Here is a 10,634-nt window from a genome sequence, read left to right on the forward strand (position 1 = left end):
TAATACAAGTAACCCAATTTGCATATTTTAATTATTTAAATGCATACCAGTAAATTAAGATGCATCATTTCTGTGCTAAATCCTTAGGCTACAAAGATGAGTCAACATTTCTGGTCCACAATGAGTAACAGCCTCATGGAAGGGACAACTAAAAATGCCAGTATGGTAAATGCCTTTACATGCTGGTTCTCATCCCTAAATTCACAGCTGAGCCAACTGAGGAACCTTTAAGTAATACTTTTGCTCTGTCACTACTCTTAAAGAGGCAGGTAATAGAAATGTTTAAAAGTTCCCCAGATGACTTGAATGTGTATCTAGGATTGAAATTCACTGTCTTAAAGGATTCATTTGCCAGGTGCTAAAATAATAATTCACTAACTCTGCCTGTGGGAGAGAAGTCATCAAAATGCAGGTAGGACTTGAGTTTAAATTTAAAGAATGCAGAAAATCTCTCCAGGGAGTTGGGTTCCGGAGGTTTGGAGGGCTTTTGAAGTAGGATAAGCCTGCTGGGCACAATCCTGTTGAGACTAAGTTTTAACTACGATCCTAATTTATCTAAGTGTTCATCTCCACTGCCGCCACCCTAATGCAAATCATTGCTATAATAACCTTGCATGAATCTACCAATTTCTTAGCTTTTTCTGCATAAGCACTCTTTCCTCTTCAAACATATTCATCCCACCTGAGGAGTAAAGATTTTCTTACACTACAAATCAGTTGCCGTGCAATAATTCAAAATTTTCAGTGGTTTCAATTGCTCCAAAAATTTAAAATACTTAACATAGCAGATTAGATCCTATGTTATTTAATTCTGGTCTCCATTCAGCCTCATCTTAAATGTCCTGTCCACTTTCTCTCCACATTCTCCACCATCTCATTAACTAAATTTCATTCATGTCTGCTCTGTTTCAGTTTGTGCAAATAAACCAAATGAATGAATACTACATACACCAAAAACACAATCTTACCTACTTTTTCTCTTTTATTTCCACCCAGCTCAAGATTTGGGCGATGAAATGTGTCTTACCTGTCTTTATTATATTTCCTTTTTCCTCTCTACTTTCTCTTTCTTACTTTCTCTCTTTCCTCAGAAGTTTAACATTTTGAATGGACCTCTACATTTAAACAGAGAACAAATAAACAATAATTATTAATAAGAAAATTATTACCTTTAGTATATGCTTGTATGGATTGCCATGATGAAAAGGAAAAGGGAAGCTAAGTAATATTTTATGAGCAGCTACAATGTTTATCATATTCAGTTAATCATTTAATTTTCTTCCATGAATAATAATTTTTCAGATGAAGGAACTGATACTAGGGAAGTCATTCTTTCCCAATAATCTCACAGCTAATGACCAGTGCCTATACAATTCCCTATCCTTTCCTCTCTCCACAACTCCAGTGAAACTATAACAAGAGGCAGATCATTACCAGGGATTCAAAGCCCTACATGGGAAGCTATCTAACATGCCTTAACTTTATATAGGTACTCACACTATAGATTTCAGGTGTCTGTATTATGTTTCACTCAATTATGTTTATAAGGCTAAAAAATTATGCATGTTACCAATTCCTGTCTCATCTCATAACCTTTTTAAAATTGCACTCATTTATCCATTCAATAATGTCTGGTACTGAGAATATAATTCTGATTTGCTTTCAGAAAATTTATATTATTAATCATAAAGACATTTTCTTAAGATTCTGAATTTGGTTATACTCCATTTCTGAGCTTTGAAATTAAATTCTATTATGCAATATCTACAATATAGTTGATAATTCTTCCATGTGTATGAAGTGAAAAAAAGCCCTGCTGGCATCTGGGATATGTGGAATGAAGAAATAAATTTGCAAAGTGTTTTCTGACTCTTAAAACACATATGCTGTGCCAGACCACATCATGATGGAAATCCCAGGCTAAGTGCAAACTTCTTTAACAATCTGTTCAATTAAACCCATGTGGTCCAAGATAATATTACAAGTAAACTGATCTAACATTAACTACATGCAGATTCATAAATTTTAAAGATAAGATCATTAAATATCCCAGAAATTTTGTGGTTTACAATTTCCTATCAATCCTTGCCAAGACAATCCTTTGACTAACTCTAGCCCACCTCTCCCTTCTTTCCTAGCCCTCCCTGAAAATCCCATAAATGGGTTTAATAATAGTTAGTTCTTAAGACTATCCCAAATTGGACTACTTATTATCTCTTACCATGATAAGGTCTTATCTAGAAGGGAAACGCTGCAAAGACAATATTTATCTGAAAGACAATATCTATCTGAAAGGTAGTATCTTTCAAAGACAGTATCTAACTAGACAAATTTACCTGACATCAGTTTTCTTTTTTTTTTTTTTTTTTAAATATGGAACGCTTCACGAATTTGCATGTCATCCTTGCGCAGGGGCCATGCTAATCTTCTCTGTATCGTTCCAATTTTTGTATATGTGCTGCCGAAGCGAGCACCTGACATCAGTTTTCAACTGTTCCATTCTAGTCCCCAACCTGATGGAGGTGTCACCTGTACAAATTACTTAAACAAAGGCAAAAATTAAAAAAAAAAAAGATTTTTTCAGGGTAGCTATTGGCCACATAGCAACTTGATTAAAGAGAAATGAAATAAATAGTCAAATTCATAAAAGAACTATACTAGGATTGAAACAAAAATACTGTAAGAAGAGGGTAGTAGGAAACAGAATAGACAAGACAAGTGAAAGGATAGTCAGAGAATTTGGTTCAAGATAGAAGAAACCAAGTAAATATTTGTAAATGTTTTAAAGTATGGAGTATAGAATGGCAAATCTGGAAAGAAGAACTAACAACTTGAATTTCATTAACCCCTGCTTTCTTCCTGAAGCCACTTTCCAGGCTAAAGTGCAAGGAAGTTCATATATAGCACAGTTGTCTCACTGAGTTCAGTAGATAGAAATTAGAGTTCTGTTCTTCTGGAGAGGCTGGCATTTATTGAATAGAGTACCACAGAGAAGAGAATTGTGCTGAAAATGAGTTCCAGACTCTTCATAGAATGTTTCCTTGAATTTTCAGCTAAACAAGTGTACTAAAGTACACATGCTTAGGGCAAGTCTCAGTAAAGATGAGCAAGAAATAACTACCAGGGAAAGAACACAACAGAGGCTATACTTGGGAGTCTGCACAAGATAGGAATAAGAGGCTTCATTAAATAATCCAAGCATTTAATAAAGATCACAAAAAACCCCTATGGTAGAAGAGCTAATCTAGACTTACAGTAAATTCTGCTCTAGATCCATCCCACCAATGGATATGAACAACTTATCTGCAAATAAATGAACCAAAGTCAGAATCCTGTCAATAAAACAACAAAGTCCCAAAATAGAAGTAAGAAAACTTCAAAAGGCTGCACTATAATACTGCAAGATAAATACATTTAAAATAAATGAGAAAGAAACAGATATCTCTGTGTTAAAAATAAGTCAATTCATAACTCACATCATGTAGAAATAGTAATGTAAAATGGATCATAGATTCAATTTAAAATAAAAATTAAATTTCATATAAAATTATTTAAATTCTAGATTGAATTATAGGAGATTATATTTGTGACCTATATCTTACCTACAACAGCAAAACCATGATCCAAAAGAGAAAAATAATTGATAAATTTTGATTAATTAAAATTAAAAATTTCTGCTCTTCAAAAACACTAGTGAGGAAAGTCAGAGTGAGAGAAAATAATTGGGAGTCACATATCTGATAAACTACTTGTATCCAGAATATGTAAAGAGCTCTTAAAACTCAATAATTAGAGAAACAAACACTCCAGTAAGAAATGGGGAAAAGAAATTAAAATCACTTCACTAGATAGTATAAATAGAAATTTATCACAGTCTGACTTCATCAGCAAAGAAAACTGAACACATTTCTAAGACAAAAGTGAGTTACTTTACACTTATGAGTGATTCACACTGCTCTATGGCAGAAACCAATTCAGCATTGTAAAGCAATTATCCTCCAAGTAAAAGCAAAAAAAAAGAAAAAAATTTATGACATCAAATAATTTAAATATATAAATTATTGAAGAAATAATAAAAATATTTCAAACTGAGGACAGTGAATATTGTTGTTATTGTTTATTGTCAGTCATGTCTGACTCTTTTGCAAATCCATGGACTGTAGCCTGCCAGGCTCCTCTGTCCATGGAATTTCCCAGGCAAGAAAACTGGAATGAGTTACCATTTCCTTCTCCAGGGAATCTTTGTGATCTACAGATCAAGCCCTTGTCTCCTGCACTGGCAGACTACCTCTTTATCATTGAGCCATCATGGAAGCCCAACAGTGAATATGCAACATATCAATATATCTTTTTGATGCAGTACTTGAATGGAATTTGGAGTTCCATGCTTGCTGTAGGTTGAATTGTGCTTCTCCAAATTTGTATGTGGAAGTCCTAAGTTACAGTACTTAGAATGTGACTTTATTTAGAAATAAAGTCTCTGCACATGGAATTAAGATCATACTGGAGGAGGGTGAACTCCTAATCAAATTTACTGATGACTTTACAAAAACATGGAATGTTGGACACAAGCACACACACAGGAAGAAAGCCACATGAAGACAAAGGCAGAGATTGGGATAATGTTGGTACAAGCAAAGGAATATCAAAATTTGCCAGAAAACCACCAGAAGCGAGGAGAGAGACCTAGGACAGATTGTATCTCATAGCTCTCAGAAAGAATCCATTTTGCCAAAACATTGATCTCAGAGTTTTAGACTCCAATAAAAACCGTGAGACAAAATTTCTGTCCTTTAAGCTGCCCAGTTTTCGGGTACATTTTTTATGGTGGCAATAGAATACTAATGCAATGTTTAAATAAAAAAAGAATAATTGTTCAGTATCAATGATCCATGCATCTACATTAAGATACTAAAAAAAGAGCAAATGAAAAAAATAAAAATAAACAAAATGAAGGAAAGTAAAGAGAATAGTGAAAATTAATTTTTAAAAATGAATAAACAAATGAGGAAAAACAATGAAATCTAATTGACAAAACTCTAGATAGACTAATCAAGAAATAAAGACAGAAAAGTGAAAATACCAATACAGAAATATAACATGCCAATGAATTACAATAATATCGTTCCAATGCTAATTCTCTCTTTATATGTATGCATTATACTCTTTGTGTGACTAATACATGTATTGTTGTTCAGTCTCTTAGTTATGTCTTACTCTTTGCAAACCCTTGGATACTGGTTGTCCTTCACTATCTCCTGGAGTTTGCTCAAACTTACGTCCATTGAGTTGATGATGACATCCAAGCATCTAAACCTCTGTCGACCTCCATCTCCTCCTGCCCTCAATCTTTCCTAGAATCAGCATCTTTTCCAATGAGTCAGCTCTTCACATCAGGTGGCCAAAGTATTGGAGCTTCAGCTTCAGCATCAGTCCTTCTGATGAATAGTCAAGGTTGATTTCTTTAGGATTGACTGGTTTGATCTCCCCGCTGTCCAAGAATTCTTAAGAGTCTTCTCTAGCACCACAGTTCAAAAGCATCAATTCTTTAGTGCTCAACCTTCTTCATGGGGCAACTCTGACATCCATACAAGAATACTGGAAAAATCATACCTTTGACTAAACAGACCTCTGTTAGCAAAGTAATGTCTCTGTTTTTTAATACACTGTCTAGGTTTGTCGTAGCGTTTCTTACAAGGAGCAAGTATCTTTGAATTACAAGGCTGCAATCATCCTCTGCAGTGATTTTTCAGCCCAAGAAAATAATTGTATCACTGTTTCCATTTTTTCCCCATTTATTTGCTATGAAGTGATGGGACCAAATGTCACAATCTTCATTTTTTGAATGTTGAGTTTTAAGCCAGCTCTTTCACTTTGCTCTTTCACCTTCATGAAGAGGCTCTTAAATTCTTCTCTGCTTTCTGCCATAAAGGTGGTGTCATCTGCATATCTGAGGTTATTGATATTTCTCCTGTTCATCTTGATTCCAGTTTGAGCTTCATCCAGCCTGGCATTTAGCATGATGTACTCTGCATATAATTTAAATAAGCAGGGTGACAATATACTGTCTTGATGTACTCCTTTCACAATTTCGAAACAATCCACTGTTCCTTGTCTGATTCTGCTGTTTCTTGACCTTCATACACGTTTCTCAGGAGGCAGGTCAGGTGGCCTGGTATCCCCATCTCTTTTAGAATTTTCCACAGTTTGTTGTGATCACACAAGTACTTTATCATAGTCAATAAAACAAAAGGTTTTCTGGAATTCCCATGCTTTTTCTATGATACCACAGATATTGACAATTCAGTCTCTGGTTCCTCTGCCTTTCATAATCCAGTTGGTACATATGAAAGTTCTCAGTTCACGTTCTGTGGAAGCCTAGCTTGAAGGATTTTGAGTATTACCTTGCTAGCATGTGAGATGAGTGCTATGTGCAGTACTTTGAACATTCTTTGGCAGTGCTTTTCTTTAGGAAAATTGACCTTTTGATAAAAATTGACCTTTTCCAGTCCTGTGTTCAGTGCTGAGTTTTCTGAGTTTGTAGGCATACAGCGTGCAACACTTTAACAGCTCCATATTTTAGAATTTGAAATAGCTCACCTGGATATCCTTCACTTCCACTAGCTCTGTTCACAGTAATGCTTCTTAAGGCCCACTTGACTTCACATTACAGAATGTCTCACTCTAGGTGAGTGATCACACCATCATGGTTGTCCAGTTCATTAAGGCATTTTCTGTACAGTTTTCTGTGTATCGTGTATTCTTGCCACCTCTTCTTAATATCTTCTGCTTCTGTTAGTTCAGTTCAGTTCAGTTCAGTCGCTCAGTCGTGTCCGACTCTCCGCGACCCCATGAATCACAGCACGCCAGGCCTCCCTGTCCATCACCAACTCCCGGAGTTCACTCAAACTCATGTCCACAGAGAGTCGGTGATGCCATCCAGCCATCTCATTCTCTGTCGTCCCCTTCTCCTCCCGCCCTCAACCTTTCCCAGCATCAGAGTCTTTTCCAGTGAGTCAACTCATGGCCAAAGTATTGCAGTTTCAGCTTTAGCATCAGTCCTTCCAATGAACACCCAGGATTGATTTCCTTTAGAATGGACTGGTTTTAGATTAGTTTAATACAATTTCTGTTCTTTCTTGTGCACATTTTTGTGCACATGAAATGTTCCCTTGGTATCTCTAATTTTCTTGAAGTGATCTCTAGTCTTTCCAGTTCTATTGTTTTCCTCTATTTTTTTGCCTTGATCACTGAGGAAGTCTTTCGTATCTCTCCCTGCTATTCTTTGGAATTCTGCATTCAGATGGGTATATCTTTACCTTTCTCCTTTGTGTTTCACTTCTCTTCTTTTTCCTGTTATCTATAAGGCCTCCTAAGATAACCTTTTTTCATTTCTTCTTCTTGGGGATGATCTTAATCACTGCCTCCTGTACAATATTATGAACCTCCATCTGTAGTTTTTAGGCACTCTATCAGATCTTATCCCTTGAATCTATCTGTCACTTCCACTATATAATCATAAGGGATTTGATTTTGGTCATACTTTGAATGGACACCAGTATTATTGGGCTTCCCTAGTGGCTCAACTTGTACAGAATCCACACGTAATTCAGGAGACCTGGGTTCGATACCTCAGTTGGGAAAATCCCCTGGAAAAGGGAAAAGCTACTCACTCCAGTATTCTGGCTTGGAGAATTCCATGGACTCTATTGTCCATAAGGTTGCAAAGAGTCAGACATGACTGAGTGAATTTTACTGAATAGCCTAGTGGTTTTCCCTACTTTCTTCAATTTAAGTATCAATTTGGCAATAAGGAGTTCATATTCTGAGCCACAGTCAGCTTCCAGTCTTGTTTTTACTGACTGTATAGAGCTTCTCCATCTTCAGCTACAAAGAATAAAATCAATCTGATTTTGGTATTGACCATCTGGTGATGCCCAAGTGTAGAGTCATCTCTTTTGTTGTTGGAAGATGGTGTTTTCTATACCAGTGTGTTCTCTTGGCAAAACTGTTAACTTTTGTGTTACTTCATCTTGTACTACAGAGCCAGACTTGCCTGTTACTCCAGGGATTGCTTGACTTCCTACTTTTGCATTCCATTCCCCTATGACAAAAAATACATTTTTTTTTTTTTGGTGTTTGTTCTAGAAGTTCATGAAGGTCTTCATAGAACCATTCAACTTCAGCTTCTTTGACATTAGTTAATTGGGGATAGACTTAGATTAGTGTGAAAATAATTTTTGATATGGAACAGCAAAGGGCCTAGAGCAGCTAAAAGAGTCTTAGAAGAGGAGGTCATACACTACCACATTTCAGAATTTACTGGAGTGCTACATTAATCAAGAAAATGCAATATTCAACTTAACAGAATAAAGAATTTAATTAAAAAAAACTAACACTTTTGCAAACCATTCATTTTCAATAAGATTTCAAAGCAGTAAAGTGGGGAAAGGCCATTCTTTATAATAAATTTTGGAATAAATTGTGCTGGAAGACTGGTACCACATATGAGAAAAAGAGCTTAACACATATCTCACACCATCACAGAAAGTTCAACATGATATAGAGCAAAGAACTCAATGTAAAACCTTGCATTGTAAACCTTATAATTTTCATTGTGGTAGACAAAAATGTTTATAAACAAGACACAAAAAACTCTAAATAAACAAAAAGGAAAGTTATCTAAATTAAAACATTTTGTTCACATTGCTAAAAATGTGAACATACAAACTGCAGACTGGGTAAAATAAGCCATAAATATAACCTGAAAATACTTTAATCAAGAATATATAAACAACTTCTACAGCTGTATGGTAAAAAAGAAAAACAATCCAAGTCAAAAATGGGTATTTCACCAAGGTTTATATACCAACAACAGGGCTAGTAAGCCATAAAGGTATTCCATATCATAGTAAAATATCAGTTAAAACCACAATGTGATGATGCTACTATTGTCTATCCAATTAGAATGGCTAAATGTAGAAAAAAATAACACCAAGTTACAACAAATGTGTGGAGCGACTGAAACTCCTAAAGTTGCTGGTAAGAATGTAAAAGTGATGAAATAGATTTGGAAATCAGTCTAGTAGCTTCTCACAAATATCATTGTTTATCCAACAACATGGATGAATCTCAAAAGGATTTATACGTTAAAATATGGTGAAATATTTTGAAGTAATGGCTGTCTCTGGCTGAGGTGGGATTGACTGGGCTAATGGAAATCACATACCATTTTTTTAATACATTCTCTGATGTGTACCATTTTTAAAGTCTTCATTGAATTTGTTACAATATTGCTTCTGCTTTCAGTTCAGTTCAGTCGCTCAGTCGTGTCCAACTCTTTGTGACCCCATGAATCACAGCACGCCAGGCCTCCCTGTCCATCACCAACTCCCGGAGTTCACTCAAACTCATATCCATCGAGTCGGTGATGCCATCCAGCCATCTCATTCTCTGTCGTCCCCGTCTTCTCCCACCCCCAATCCCTCCCAGCATCAGAGTCTTTTCCAGTGAGTCAACTCGTCGCATGAGGTGGCCAAAGTATTGCAGTTTCAGCTTTAGCATCAGTCCTTCCAATGAACACCCAGGAGTGATCTTCTCTAGAATGGACTGGTTGGATCTACTTGCAGTCCAAGGGACTCTCAAGAGTCTTCTCCAACACCACAGTTCAAAAGCATAAATCCTTCAGCAATCATCTTTTTTACAGTCCAACTCTCACATCCATACATGAGCAATGGAAAAACCATAACCTTGACTAGATGGACCTTTGTTGGCAAAGTAATGTCTCTGTTTTTGAATATGCTATCTAGGTTGGTCATAACTTTCCTTCCAAGGAGTAAGCATCTTTTAATTTCATGGCTGCAATCAGCATCTGCAGTGATTTTGGAGCCCCAAAAAATAAAGTCTGACACTGTTTCCACTGTTTCCCCATCTCTTTCCCATGAAGTGGTGGGACCAGATGCCATGATCTTCGTTTTCTGAATGTTGAGCTTCAAGCCAACCTTTTCACTCTCCTCTTTCACTTTCATCAAGAGGCTTTTGAGTTCCTCTTCACTTTCTGCCATAAGGGTGGTGTCATCTGCATATCTGAGGTTATTGATATTTCTCCCAGCAATCTTGATTCCAGCTTGTGCTTCTTCCAGCCCAGCGTTCCTCATGATGTACTCTGCATATAAGTTAAATAAGCAGGGTGACAATATACAGCCTTGACGTACTTCTTTTCCTATTTGGAACCAGTCCGTTGTTCCCTGTACAGTACTGACTGTTGCTTCCTGACCTGCATACAGGTTTCTCAAGAGGCAGGTCAGGTGGTCTGGGATTCCCATCTCTTTCAGAATTTTCCACAGTTTATTGTGATCCACACAGTCAAAGGCTTTGGCATAGTCAATGAAGCAGAAATAGATGTTTTTCTGGAACTCTCTTGCTTTCTCCATGATCCAGCGGATGTTGGCAATTTGATCTCTGGTGCCTCTGCCTTTTCTAAAACCTGCTTGAACATCTGGAATGTTTTGGTATTTTGGTCTCCAGGCATAATGGATTTTAGTTCTTCCACAAGGGATTGAACTTATATCCCCTACATTAGAAAATAAATTTTTAAATTTATTTATTTTAATTGGAGGCTAATTACTTTACAA

At 36.3% G+C, this 10,634-nt stretch overlaps 1 non-coding gene across 1 annotated transcript; it reads right to left on the reverse strand.

The window, feature by feature from the left end:
- Positions 1-2,367: 2,367 nt before the first annotated feature.
- On the reverse strand, positions 2,368-2,474 carry LOC129554950 (U6 spliceosomal RNA). The gene has a single exon (XR_008685674.1). It is a non-coding gene; the product is annotated as a U6 spliceosomal RNA (small nuclear RNA).
- Between the last annotated feature and the right edge of the window lie 8,160 nt (positions 2,475-10,634).

The sequence above is a fragment of the Moschus berezovskii genome, chromosome 14 (genome assembly GCF_049115385.1).
Source record: "Moschus berezovskii isolate FMDL1 chromosome 14, NW_MosBer_1.0, whole genome shotgun sequence".
NCBI lineage: Eukaryota > Metazoa > Chordata > Mammalia > Artiodactyla > Moschidae > Moschus > Moschus berezovskii.